The sequence below is a fragment of the Pleurodeles waltl genome, chromosome 3_1 (assembly GCF_031143425.1).
Source record: "Pleurodeles waltl isolate 20211129_DDA chromosome 3_1, aPleWal1.hap1.20221129, whole genome shotgun sequence".
Taxonomy (NCBI): domain Eukaryota; kingdom Metazoa; phylum Chordata; class Amphibia; order Caudata; family Salamandridae; genus Pleurodeles; species Pleurodeles waltl.
This window is the reverse complement of record NC_090440.1, coordinates 409,458,228-409,472,994: the sequence shown is the minus strand read 5'-3', so window position 1 is coordinate 409,472,994 and position 14,767 is coordinate 409,458,228. Positions and strand designations below refer to the sequence as shown.

General features: G+C 44.8%; 1 protein-coding gene across 2 annotated transcripts in view; it reads right to left on the bottom strand.

The window, feature by feature from the left end:
- Positions 1-14,767, bottom strand: part of FES (FES proto-oncogene, tyrosine kinase) — a 385,097-nt gene that overhangs the window by 232,287 nt on the left and 138,043 nt on the right. The gene's annotated exons all lie outside the window — the stretch shown is intronic.

Sequence of the window (14,767 nt, the reverse complement as noted above, 5' to 3'; positions counted from 1 at the left end):
CCTTCGGTGGGGGGGGTGACTGATGGTGTATATGCACAGTCAATGCAACGGACACGTGGACAGGACCGGGAATTAACCACCATTAAATAGAAGGCGACAATTCCCCTCGATACTTGGAGGGGGATAATTATGCCAGCATCCCATTTATTCATCCAGGGATGTCTCTTAGCCCCAGTGCTTGAAATGGAAAAATAGAAGTGCAGGCACTCTGTGCCAGAGTACCTGCATGTTTTCAAGAAGTGCCAGTACTCTCAAATTAAAGGTATTACGTTTTTCTAGAGAAATGCAGGTATTCTGCCTCTCAAAATAAAAAAGTGCCGGTACTCGGTACCGCACATTACTGGCCCATTTAAAGCAGTGCTCAGCCCCCAACGCTTTTTCTGGTCTAACCGCTTAAATAGCTGAGCATGTCTGGCAGCGGCGGCTCCTCCATTAGGGCAGACGAGCGTCGCCTTCCCCCCAACCCCCCCCCCCACCAGCAGCAGAAGCTGCTAAACCTTTAACAAACAAAACAATAAAAAAAATGTTCATTGTATCGTCTGTTAAAGGGGCGGGCCACGGGGGTGACGAATAGTGAGGGGAGTGCACTGTGCACTCCCCTCAGTGTGCATGTATGTTTGGCTGGCCATCTTGGACTGGCCAAACACACATGCACTGGCGGGAGTCTGCACAGGCTCCCAGTCTGCAGGGGAGCAACCTGGATGGGTGCTGCCAGCCAATCCTAACGCTGCTCTGAGCAGCGTCAGGATTGGCCACAGGGCAGACTGGGAGCCTGTGTCTGCAGCCTGGAGCAACAACAAGGGAAAGAGGAGAAGCGCTGGGGCAACAGAGGAGGTACTTTTTTTTTTTTTAAATGTTTAAATGATATTTTAAGCCCTCCACCCCCACGCACCACGCCCCTTGTGTGTGTAGCGAGCCACGACTGATGTCTGGTAGCACTCTTATCCCAATATTAGGGCACTGCATAATTATTGAAAATAATCCAATCTTAAAAGTTGTCAATTTTAGTATGATTGAAGAAGACACCTCTTGGTGTTCTGAGGGCTGGAGAGAGGCAGAGGATTCACAAGTTGGCCACCTACAAACACAAGATGCATACTGGCGACAGACTACAGATAAAAGTACCAGAAGGACTGTCTAAGACCAAAAAATTTGTGTGGGTATATATATATATATGTATATATATATATATATATATATATATATATATATATATATATATATATATATATATATATATTTGGCCCCGCTTGACAAATCTTCATACAATTTTCAAAATTTATACTTTGGTTAGTTCAGCTGCTGTCTTAAACGTTTTGGGGTGATCTGTCAAGGTTGGCACGAGAAAAAGGAGGGGTCCCAAAATGCGTTTTCCCCATTAATTTTTCCATAGGACATTTAGACATACCTACAGCCTGAACCACTGAATGGAATTACACCAAATTTGGCACAAAGGCAGACCCTGTTCCACAGATCACGCTTTTTGTGGTGTGAATAGGTTCAGTAGTTTTTAAGAAATGTAAGGCCAAAAAGATATATAGGGATGCAGATCCTCTGCAGATCAAACTGTCCCCATGCTGATATCTGATTGGCTGCCAACACTTCAACAAGGACGTGTAGGCAGCCATCTGAAGCTGATTCCCAGATGAAAAAGCCAACAAAAGAGTTAACAGTCCAGGGTAGAGTCACCCTGACCCCTTAGCCTGGTGCTGGGGTACCTGAGGGACTCTGCCATGGCTAAAAAACATTTCTTTTAAAAATCATTGGAAAAATATGCCAATGGATCTGCAGATTTTTCCGAGATTTAAATGCGGTCTCCCATGCTTTCTATTTTTTTTTGTTCCCAGGTGGACCAGATCCTGGGAGCATTTTGGGCTTAATAAAGGACTGGGGCACATGGAACCCCCCTCCTTGGGTTTTAATAAGCCCCAGGGACCACCACCTCCATGGGGTGATTTTGTTAAATGTGTGGGGGGGCTGCACGTCCGCCTGTGCCCTGGGGACCACCACCTCCCCAGGGCAAAATGCTGTTTGGAGGTGGGGAGGGCCATTGGCCTCCTCCACAGCCCCGGTGACCACCACCTCCACGGGGCTTCAAGTAATTACCACATGGGGGGCACCTGGCCCTCCCGCTGCCCTGGGGACCGCCAACTTTCTGGGGTTTGTGAATTAAATGGGGGGGGCAACTGGCCATTGGCCCCCTCCACAGCTCTGGGGACTACCACCTCCCCAGGGCTTTCTTAAGATATATTGCATGGGGACCACACGCCACCCCCTCCGCTGCCCAAGGGACCACCATCTCCCCGGGGCAAAGAGTAATAAAAGTGAAGGTGGTCCGTTTCGGACCCCTCGAAACCCCTGGGACCACCAGCTCCCCAGGGCTTTCTTCAGGTTGGATGGGGCTGCGTGGCCCCCCTTGAGGGGCTACTGATGGCCCTGGGGACTGCCAGCTCCAGGGACTGCTCCGGTTATGTTCCGGGGTGCCCGCTGTCAGAAAACAGAGTTTTCATCTCTGTTCATTGCACACAGTTATGCGTGATGAAAGCTTTGCTTCAGTAAGCAGAGAGCTGCTGTTAAAAGCAGCTGCCTGCTTGCTGGAGCAATGGGACCATGGGGGAGGTCTTGAGGCTCCCCCTGTGGTCACAGGTAGCCCGTAAAGGCACAAAATAATGATAAAAAAAGAAAATTGGCAGGGACAGTGGGGGAGGCCTTGAGGCTTCCCTGTGGTCCGAGGTAGCCCGTAAAGGGCATATAATAAAATAAACTAATAAACAAAACTCATCAGGGACCGCGGGGAGGCCTTGAGGCTTCCCGGGTGGTCACTGATGGCTGATAAAGGGTTAAAATAATATATACGAAAAAAAAGTAGGTCAAGCGTGAAGGTCACAGACCTTCACACTAAGCGTTCGAGTCCAGATGTATCCCTCATTTTCCTCCATTTTTTTAAGTGTAAATGTTTAAGGCTCATACTAAAAGGTGATTTTACTGTTTATAATTGACAAATACATTTTCTTTTCAATTTGTGGAAAAATATATCATTTTAAGTATATCATCCATCAAAAGCCTAAACAACTCTATCTCCCTTGCTCTCTCTCTTTTTTTGCTTTCAATATCTTTCTCCCACTTACATACCAACTTATGCACCCATTCACAGACCCACTCACGCACCCACTCAGACTCTCGTGCACCCACTCACATTCCCAGTCAGACCGTTACGCACCCACTAAACCACTGATGTACGTACTCTCCCACCCAGACACTCTCACAGCCACTCTCACCCTCAGATAAACCCTCTCACACCTATTCTCACACCAGAGAGGCTGAAGCCAACTCCTGCCATGCACGGCCGAAGGACTGTGCGCAGTGTGGGGCTGGCTAGTGAGGGGGGGTTGTCTGCAGGATCTGGCTGTATGCCAGGTCTTCTGGGCAACCTCCATTGCGCACAGGCGGAAGACGTGTTCGGTGCAAGGTTGGGTGCTAATAGTGGGTTAGCCTCAGGGCCTGTGTCCAGCACCCTGTGGCCAACTGTCGCTGCGCACGGCCAAAGGCTGTGCGTGGCGGTGGTGGGATTAACCTATGAAAATTACTACATGTTAAAAAAAAACATAGAAATTCACTGAAAAAAAACAAAGGTTACAGCAACGTTTTAGTAAGGAAATAGAATTTAAAAAACTATAGAAATTCACTGAAAAAACAAAGGTTACAGGGACGTTATAGTTAGGCACACATTTTAAATGCAGAAAACCATGGAAATTCGCCAGTTATAGGTAGAGTTATCCCAAGTAACTATAACCGTGGCCTAAGGTAACTATAACTAGCGGCCTCGCCATGCACTGCTAATTCCTCCACAAATGACGTCACTCATGACATCTTTGATAACATCATTGATTATATCAGTGTAATATTTGCAGTAAAACTTTTGATGAAAAAACTGTGCAAGGCGGAGGCGCGAGTTATAGTTACGTTTGGGTGTATGTCCAGCTGCACAGGGCAATGTAATATGAATATATTGCAAGTTGTGCTTCTGAAGGCGTGAAGGTGCGTGATTTACAATCTCTCATTTGATGGATCATTTTAAGTTGACAAAAATGCAAACAGAGATCAAAATAATAAAACATTTCAATTCTCGTGAAGCCCGTTTGCCCCACAATAAGGAGCAAGAATCGGTGACTGAAATTAGGTAAATTTGTAAACAATTATTAATTATTTCAGTACAGTACAAAGATACAAGGTTACAGTTGGGCAACTGAAACACTGCAATAGGTTCGGTCTCAATAGGGTACAATACAGAATAGTCACAGCCACAGCAATACAGAAACTGAGGAATAGGTGTTCCATAAAGAAGCTCCGACTCGAACTTCTAAAGATGAATACATTTCAAAGTTATCTATTCAAGCTTCTAAATTCAATGTGTGATAATGGTTTGTGAGTAGGGTCTCAAGGGGATTTGTAAATGTGAAAAGGTATCAGCATAGTGAAGTCTTCCAGAAAACGGAATAAGTGTTTAACATAGAGCTTCACACTTGCAGGAATATAGTAAGCAGATAGATCTCTACCCCTCAAAGGCTAAGGGAATCTGCTCTAACTTCTGATGGTATGTACATTAATTAGTACAAATAAAAATAAGCAACAATCATATCTCTTCCAACCCCCCCAGAAACTAATTTAACCTTTCATGGGGTGCATTTGCAACATCACCTGAATTTCCCATACCACAGAACTTGAACAGTTTCTGCAACCTTGAACATTACACCGTTCCTGATACAAAATGAATAGGAAGCTTCATCTGCTGATTAGTTCTTCTTGCCAAGAGTTCTCTACTCAGGCCTTGCCATCAGTAAAGTAATACATACATGTTAGACCTGAAAGCCTTAGGGTATGCATCCTTCAACTTTTTGCCTGCCTCCCTCCACTTTTCTGACAATGTTTTTGCTGGTTTTAGGACTCTGCGCACTTTACCACTGCTGTCCAGTGCTAAAGTGCATATTCTCTCTCCCCTAATCATGGAAACATTGTTTCCTACCCAATTGGCATATTTAATTTACCTGTAAGTCCCTAATAAAGTGCACTACTTGTGTCCAGGGCCTGTAAATGAAATACTACTAGTGGGCTCGCAGCACTGATTGTGCCTCTCACATAAGTAGCCACTTAACCATGTCTCATGCCTGCCATTGCAAGGACTGTGTGTGCAGTTTCACTGCCACTGCGACTTGGCATTTAAAACTACTTGCCAAGCCTTAAACTGTCCTTTTTCCATATATAGGTCACCCCTAAGATAAGCCATAGGTGGGTAAAAGGCAGGATATGTACTTATATGTTTTACATGTCCTGGTAGTGAAAAACTCCTAAATTCGTTTTCCACTACTGTGAGGCCTGCTCCCCTCATAAACTAGCATTAGAACTGCCCTCATACGTTCTTAAGTAGTAGAATCTGACCTGGAAGGAGTAGCCGTGTCTTGTTTGGTATTGCCAGACTGGTAATAGAAAAGTCTGCTTACTGGGAAAGTTGGATTTAATATTACTATTTTAGAAAGGCAACTTTTAGATAGAGAGCATTTCTCTGCACTTTCTGCCATCTGTGCCTTACAGCCTGTCTTCAGTGCACATCTAGACTGTGCTGGTTCACAGCTCCCCTTGTGCATTTCACCCAGACAACCATAAACACAGGACACTCAGTCACATCTACATTCATCTGCATACTGAATGGGTCTTCCTGGGCAGGAAAGGTGAATGGGCTCACACTTAAATTTCAAAGGCCAGTGGCCGGCCCTCACATGAAGGAATGATAACCTCCAGCAGGGAACCTGGCAGACAGCACTAGGCTGAAACGGGAACTTGTGCACTTTAAATCCACTCTTTGAAGTTTCCCCCACTTCAAAGGCATTTTTGGGTATAGGCTGGGTCTCTGACCCCACCAAATAAGACACTTCTGGACCTACACATGCACTCTGTCAGAGGAACTGCCTGGCTGCCCAAAGGACTCATCTGGTCTGCTTTGCTGAGATGGACTGCTGCCCTGCTTGTTTCCCTGTTGCCTTTGACTGTGCTGGAAGGACTCTGCCTTCTTCCTGAAGAGCTCTCTAAGGGCTTGGATTGAGCCTGCCTCCTGTTTCTGAAGTCTCAGGTCCAACAAAGACCTACCATCTTCAAAGAAACTCCTTGTGCATCAAAAATTGACGCAGCGCCTACAGAAATCACAAGACGCAAAGCCTGCATTGCGACTGAGAAATCGCCACACCGCCGACTGGAACGACGCAGCACCGACTTCCTGACTGGAAATTCAATGCATCGCCTACCTTTTGATGGAAAATTCGACGCATCGCATACTGATGTATTGAGGCAGCACCTGCTCCTTCTACCAGTGCATCAAGAATTTTAAACGCATTGTCCCTGGGCGTCAAAATACCCCTGCATCGCACACCGTAAAAATGATGCAAACACTTGCAGCGTAGAAAGAAATAATTCATCTTCTGTGCCGTGTGGGAAAACCAATGCAACACCTTATATTTTCACGTATCTCCTCCTCTGTAGTTTCCGTGCGTCGTTATTTTGGATGCATCCCAGGTACTGTGTGTTACAAAGAAACAACTATTGATTTCTAAGAATTGAGACTCTTTTAAACATTTTAAAAGTGATATTAACTTGTGCTTTTTGGATCTTTGCCATTTTGGCCTTATTTTATTCAGATTATCTATTTTTCTAAACCTGCGTGGTGTATTCACTGTGTTACTGTATGATTTATTGCACAAATACTTTACACATTGCCTTCTAAGTTAAGCCTGACTGCTCAGTCTAAGCTACCAGAGAGTGAGCACAGGACACTTTGGATTGTGTTGTGACTTACCCTGACTACAATTGTGGTCCCTATTTGGATGAGGATGTATACCTCTGCCAACTAGAGATCCCATTTCCAACAGTACAACAATACTCCTTTTCTATAGCTAATGAAATCCTGAGAACGCACCTGCAAACGAAAGAACACCCTGACCAGACAAAGAACATTTCAAAATCAAGCCCTTTATTCAGGCTAACTTTAACTAAACATTTAATGTGCATTTAGAATACATGAATACACATGCACACAGATAACTTGCAAAACATGTATAAAAGAATGCATGTTTAAATCTGAAAATACAGCTTGAAGTGTAAAATGTGAATAATGAACACATGAAAGAACATTTTCACAGTGGTAACATTTAATTAATGTGATTAAATGTTCACACGTGTTAATTTTATTAAGGCACACAGTAAATATGTCAGAAATAAATGCATAATTGTGCAATGATAATGTGTAGAGTATGGTGTCTAAATTGTGCTACTCCAGTTCCAAATTATACCTTTTGTTACCTTCCACCATCAAGCAAAAGAAAAATTGAAGACATACTATAAATTACAAATAACAGCAAAAACATTGACCAAATGTGCAAGCACCCTCAATTTTCAGTTTCCTTTTGTGACTCATCATTAGACGTGTTGACAATTAAATAAAATATCAATTGGGATAAATGAGAAATTGGGTTACTGGTTGACAGGGGTGTGATCCCTGGTCAAGCAGCAGCCACACTCCTTGTCAGGGTAAGGCACAAGCAAACCTCAAATTAACCTGTGTTTAACCCCCTGAGCAGTGCAAAATTTAATAAATAAAACAAGACCTAAAAGCACAGAGCACCAGCCAGGGATAGCTGATTGTGCTGGACTGGGTGAAATCCAAAAGTTCAGGCTGACAGCGATGGAGTGTAGGTCAGATACAATCCTAGATCAGTCCCGCTGATGTTTTATCTTCCCAAGTTTTGTGCAAAGAGTCCCTTTCGCTTTGGAGTGAGTTGCAGAGAGCAAGAAGAGCATCCTGGGAAGAGGTGGGCGTGTTGTAAAGAGCAGGCCGGACGTTGTGGGTGGGTGGGCTGGTGCTTTACAATGGAAGTCCCCTGCAAGTGATTGATGCTTAATCTGCAAAGAGATTGGCTGGTTGCAGCTCATGCTGATTTCCAGTGCAAGCGGTGTGGTCTTTGTGCAAGCACGCCCGTTTATGGTCGCAAAGAGCCCCAAACTTGATTTTTGAGCCTGTGTCCAGGACCTGCGACTTGGGGGCTAGAAATCACTGCAGCTGGGTCCAGGAGGTCTTTATGGAGCCTTTAATGTCCCTCAGGCTAAGATCAGGACTCCAGCAGACTAGCCCTTGGAATCATTCTGGAGCCCTGGGTTCAAGATAAAGTTGCAGTTCCAGTTCTTCTTCCTCAGGTAAGAGAGCAACAGGTAGCACAGCATGGCAGCACTCTCTTCAGAGCAGTGGTCCAGCAGAGGGGCAGTCTTTGTAGCAGCACAGCTGGCCTTCTTCCTGGCAGAGTATCACATATCCTATGTGTACTGAAGAGTTGGTATCTGAGGTCCTTCTTTTATACACAATTGTGGCGTTGAAGTGGGAGAAGCTTCTGAGGCATGTCTTTAAAGTGCACAGGTGCTCTGCCTCCCCGGCCCTGACTAGATACAGGCGGTATTCAACCCTTTAAGTGGAGACAGGACACAGCCTATTAAAGTATAAGTAGGGTTGGATTCAGCTTTTCCCTCCCATCCTGCCAGTGATGGTCCATCCAGTCACACCTAAGCTCTCCACTGTGTATGGCTGTGTAGGAGGGATACACAAAACCCACCTGTCAGCTACACCCAGTCATGTGACACAGAGGCAGGCTGCCAGCCCCGAATATTTAAGGCATGAAAATGCCAACTTTCTAAAAGTGGCATTTCCAGGACTGTAATTTAAAATTTGACTTCACTATAAGGTAGTATTTTAAATTGTGATTCCAGAGACACCAAACATGAACTGGTTTACTCTTCTCCTTTGGAAATTACACTTTTAACATATACTAAGGCAACTCCAATGTTATCCTATGGGAGAGATAGGCCTTGCAGTAGTAGAAAACACATGTAAGAGTTTTCCACTACCAGGACATGTACAAGTTAAAACTACATGCCCTCCTTTTTAAATGCATTGCATCCTGCCCCCTGGGCTGTCCAGAACTACCCTAGGGGTGACTTACGTGCATTAAAAAAGAAGGTTTGGGACTGGCAAAAGGTGTTGTTTCCAGGTCCAAATGGCAGTTTAAACTGAACACATAGGCCATGCAATGGCAGGCCTGAGATATGTTTACAGTGCAACTTAAGTGGGTGGCACAACCAGTGTGGCAGGCCCACTAGTAACATCTAATTTACTGGCCTTGGGCACATGTATGCCACTTGTAAATTAAATATGTCAATTGCGTATGAGACAATTCTACCATGTTTTAGGGAAAGAGCACAAACAATTTAGCAGTAGTTTGCAGTACTAAAGTGCGCAGAGACATCAAGCCAGCAAAAACAAAGTCAGCAAAAACAGGAGGTCTGAAGGAAAAAAGTAAGGGGAAAACCATGCACAGGATGCCAGATCTAGCTTGCTCCTAGATGTGTCAGCTGACACATCGAGGAGGAAGCTAACTGTGCTGGGGTAGTTTGCATTATAATCAAGGTTTGCTTCAGGGTTATTTGCATACATTTAGAGCATCAGACAGGTAGCCTCTATGCGCTGTAAGCAGGGTAAAGGTGCTGCATCATAGCTCTTCTTACAGATTACTATGTAATCTGATTTGTGGGACTTAAATTGTGTAAACATGAGACACAGCGCCTAACGTAGTTCCAGGTCTTTATTCTCCACCAGCATACAGCACAGCCAAGACAAACTTCCTTCACAACCTTTCTCTTTTGTCACTCCCCTTCAACTGCCCACCTTGTCTTGTCTCCATGGTATACAGTGATCAGTGGAACTTAGATTGTATATAAACACCCAAAAAAGTTTCAGCTATAATACATCTTCCCCCTTCAAAGAATGTAACAATTTAGCAGTGAAGAAAAATAGAAAAATGGGGAAATGAAAGAACAAAATTATTGAAGGAACAAGAAAAAGTACAATTACAAGGAGAATACACATATTAGGCATTAAGAAAACAATAACACACTTTGTAACTTAATGCAACAAAAATTAATTGCATGTAATGTCCCAAATCAAGACAACCACTTATAACAGCACATTGCTCCCCACACAACAAATAAGAGGCCCTTAATGCAATTCATAATCTGCCAAAAAGTTTAGGTCTCTTTTTTTTTTGCGACAGCTCCTCCTAATAGCATCACTTTGAACTCCACCCTGAATAGGCACAACCCAATCCCCTGGAACTGAGTTGGTCTTGTCAAAGTTCCCCGAGTCCACAGAGGATGACACATCTAAAATGGATGCTCCCTCCCAAAGTGGATTGTGTCCACAATATGGTGCCAACTTGGACATCCTTCACACCCCACCAACACTCAGGATCACTACAGTCTTCTTCATTTGGACCATATGTTTTGGACCCCAAAACTTGGTTTTCCCTTTAGATGACCAAACGGACTTGTTAATAAAAACTCAAGCTCATGCTTTCCACTTATATTCACACACACTGTGTTTGTCATCAAATTGTTTTTTGTACCTATCCTGATGTTGCTTCACTAAATCGAAATCCATTACTTTTGTATTTTTTCTTGAAATGGGGATATGCCAGTCAAAGAGTTGGGAACATTCCTATGTGCCCGCAATTTTCCACTCAAGACCTTTCTGAGCAAGATACCATTCTGTAATGCAGTTTGGACAGAGGCATGCACCAACCTATCCATGCTTTTAACAAGGCCATCGGCCTGTGGACAATATAGTGGAGTGTGAAAATGCGTAATGGCCATTATTGAGGAACTCCTTCATCTCATTAGATTTTAACTGTACTCCATTGTCTGCAATGATAATCTTGTGCACCCCCTCCGATGCAAAAACATCCTTAAAAAATTCCATTACGTTCTTGGTGGTTACTGAACTCACACAAAAAGTGGAAACCCACTTAGAGGTATAGTCAACTATGACTAAAACAAACCTTTCAGCTCCCAACAACAACTCAAAAGGACCAACAATCGCTAACTGCGGCTTCACCTAGGGCTTGCTGAAATTTCCACGAAGAGAGTGGAACCTTCCTGACAGATCTCGTCTTATCATTGGCTTCACACTGGATGCACTCCTTCACCACACTCTCCACTCGCCCATCCAGTCCAGGCCACCAGAATGACTCCCTCTCTCTGCGTTTGTTAAGTTCCTTCCCAAATGCCCTTCATGTGCTAAATTAAAAATCTTTTTCCAAAGGCCCGCAGGAGGAACCAAACACTCACCCCGGTACAACTCACTATTTTCAATGCTCAACTCATCTCTGATACTCCAGAAACTCCCAACATGCTCCTCAATCTCTTTAAGGTTTGGCCAACTCACCACGCTGCAACTCTCTACGGTTTTCCTTACATCATCTTGGCAACTTCAGTCTCCCATTCTGCCTTGCTAATTGTTGACTCCTTCACCCAAGGGATGTTGGTAACAGGTTCAACCCATGCTGGCTTACTAATAAAATAACTTTGATAAGCAGTTGGTAGGAACATTCTTAGTCTCAGGAAGATAATTAACCTGAAAATTAAATTTCATTAGGCTGTCCACCCACCTCTTGATGTACGTAGTTGTACCCTCATTGCTTTTGCAGGTCAACAACTGTACTAACGGCTTGTGATCTGTTCTCAGAATGAATGGCATTCCCTACAGAAAGAACCTGAAATAGTGTATGGCACACGTGCATGCCAGGGCTTCCTTTTCAATGACTGAATATCTCTCTTCAGCCTCCTTCAACGACTGCGTGGCAAAAGCCACCATTTTCTCCTCTCTGTCCACCACTTGGGAAGTACTGCCCCTATGCCCTTCAGACTAGCATCAGTGGTGAGTCTGGTTCTTTTTGAGATGTCAAAATGACCGAGAGACAGCATTTTGGCAACTGTTTTCTTAATACACACAAAAAGCTTTTTCACACTCTTTGGAGCATTTAAACTGCACCCTCTTCTTTATCAAAAGCCTAATAAGTTGAACCAAATTTGCAAAATTTGGAGCAGACTTTGAGTAGTACTCTGCTAGTCCTAAGAAAGATCTTGCCTGATCTTTGTTGGTTGGGAAGGGTGCCTCCACAATTTAATTGGCCAGGTCAATTTGGGGGCGGATATCTTCATGTGAAATTGCGCACCCCAAGTATGTGACCGACCCCACTCCAAATGTGCACTTTTCTTTTATTAGTGCGAGTCCCTTGTCCCTCAGTGCTCTAACACCTGTCTCAAACCATCATCGTGATGCTGTTTGTACCTTCCGTACACCAGAATGTCCTGGAAATACATTACACTGCCAGTTTCCCTCAAAACCTTTTTCATCAGCCTTTGGAAGCATGCTGCTACTGAGGCTAACCCTAAAGGCAACCTTTTGAACCTGAATGCACCCAAAGGCGTAACAAAAGTTGTGAGCCTTGGACTCATCATTTAGCTTTAGCTGATGATATGCCGCAGGGAGGTACATTACACTGAAAATAGTAGAATCCTTGAGCATGGCCAATGTTCTGTAATGAATGACGACTAATCCAAATGTTCTGATTAGGGTCCCTGAGATCCACATATATCCTAATCTTGATTCAGCCATCATTAGGAGCTAGAACAACCTGAGACAACCATTTGGAGGACTCCTACTATTACCAACCTGTCCAATTCCTCTTGTAAAGATTTTAACATAAGTGTAGGAAGCTGGCTCTCTATATAGTGCACTAAAAATGAAGTACACTGTGCAGAGAGTCCCGTGAATCCCCCAAAGGTTTTCAGAGGCAAACAGATAGGTCTGGTGCTCGTCTTGTGGTAGTGTGGGCGAGCAGTAGGCTTATCAAGGAGTCATGTTAAGCATTTGTTGTACTCGCAGAGGCAATAAATGAGACACACACTAAAAGATTAAATCTGAGACCAATTTAGATAAATAACAGTGCCTTTGTTGAACCAATGAATTTTATTATAAGGTAAGCAGTTTTTAAATTAAAAATACTTTGCAGTTTCAAAAATGTTATACTATGGGAGGAAAACGAGAATGCAGCTTTAATGGTAGCTACATGACTTACAATCCCAGTCTTTGGGTTTGCAGACTAGCACTGGGCAAGGTTCAGGTTGGTACCAAGGATGCACCCACAGTGATATGGGGGTGGCTGTGCGCAGAGATCAAATTTGGAGTCGGTGCCCAGTGTTAATCAATGGAGCCTGCGAGGAAAATGACATGCTTCTCTCAGGTAAGTACAAGCGGTGTCAGAGGTTGGTCTCCAGGGGTTGAGGCAAGCAACAGGGGAGGGGGCACAAGGAAGCACCAAACTCACACCCTCAGCAGCGCAGGGGCGGTCGGGTGCAGAGTGCCAACACAGAGTCAGGGGCCCAATGCTATCCAATGGAGACCGGGGTTATCTGCTAAAGTGCTGCTTACAGGTGAATAAAGTGGGGTCAAGGGTCAATCTCCTGGAGTTGAGGTAAGTACAAGGGGGACCACAAGGAAGCACTAAACTTACACCATCAGTAGCACAGGGGCGACCGGGTGCAGAGTGGCAACACAGAGTAGGGTGCCCAATGTTATTCAATGGAGGAGATGACTTTCAGAAACAAATTGTAGGATCTGGTTTAGAGGCCACGAGCGGTCAACCCACAGCTTCCCAGGTAAGTTGAGATGCCAGGGGTCGTAGGGACACCGACGGTTCAGCTCTCCAAGGCCCAGGGGCTCCATTGCAGGGGAGTCTTTTGGCATTGGAAACCGCTTACCAGGCAGGTCGCGGTCAGGGGGAGTCCTCGGATTTAGCCTGCAGGCATTGCTGTGGAGTCCAGCAGGGGTCAGCCCAAGGTAGGCTTTTGGTCAGAAGCGCTGGAGAACCTTCACTGGATTGGTGGGCTACTTAGAGTTGGGTGCAGAGGTGGTTCCAGGTGGTTCCAGGTGGTGCGTTCGCGGTTCGTCAGGCAGACTTTTTCTTTGGAGATGGTTTCTTCTGGACAGGTCCACTGTCCACAGGAGGTTTTGGTCTTTATTAAAGGCAGGCAGTCCTCCCAAGGCCTTTAGAGGTCGCTGGGCTGCAGGTCAGTCATCTTCTGGGTACAGGTTTGTTTGAATGCTGCAGACAGTCTAGTACGGCTGGCCCAAGTCAGTTGGTGTATTCAGTCTTCTCTGTTGGGTGACTTCTGTTTTATCCAGCTCTTCTTAGGTCAACAAGAATCTGATTCTTAGGTTCAGGGGTGCCACCAGAATTTAGGCCAATGGGATACTTACCTTTAGGGTGACTACAACCTTCCTATGACCACTTCCTTTGGGAAGTGGCATAAACCAAACCCTACTGGCCTATTTCCTTCCATGCAAGATGGAGGAATTAAAAAATGAGTGTCCACTTCAGCTCTTCCACCCTAGGAGTGGGACTCGGACAAAGTGAGCATGCCTCCTAATTCTTTTTTTTGAGAACCAAATTTTTATTATTTCCGGTAAATTGAAAACAGTGCACACACAATAAGCTCCAACAACGACAATATTGTGGCTACAGCACATAGGACACAGGCCATCGCTGGACAACCAGAGCTTGACGGTACATTACAATAAAACACCATGAGAGGCCCACCATTTCCCCCATATTTTTTTATGTTTTTCCAGGCACCCTCTAGCCTCATAGATCAATTTTTCCTGACGTGAACACCAATCCACTCCCGCCCTCCACGCCGCCACCGAAGGAGCCCTGGGAAGCTTCCACCCACGAGCAATATCTCTCTTGGCAACCAGGCACGCAACACCTCTAAATATCCAGTCAGCCTGTGGGCCCCCTAATTGCACCAAAAGCCTCAGCAGCACAACTTTAGAGCT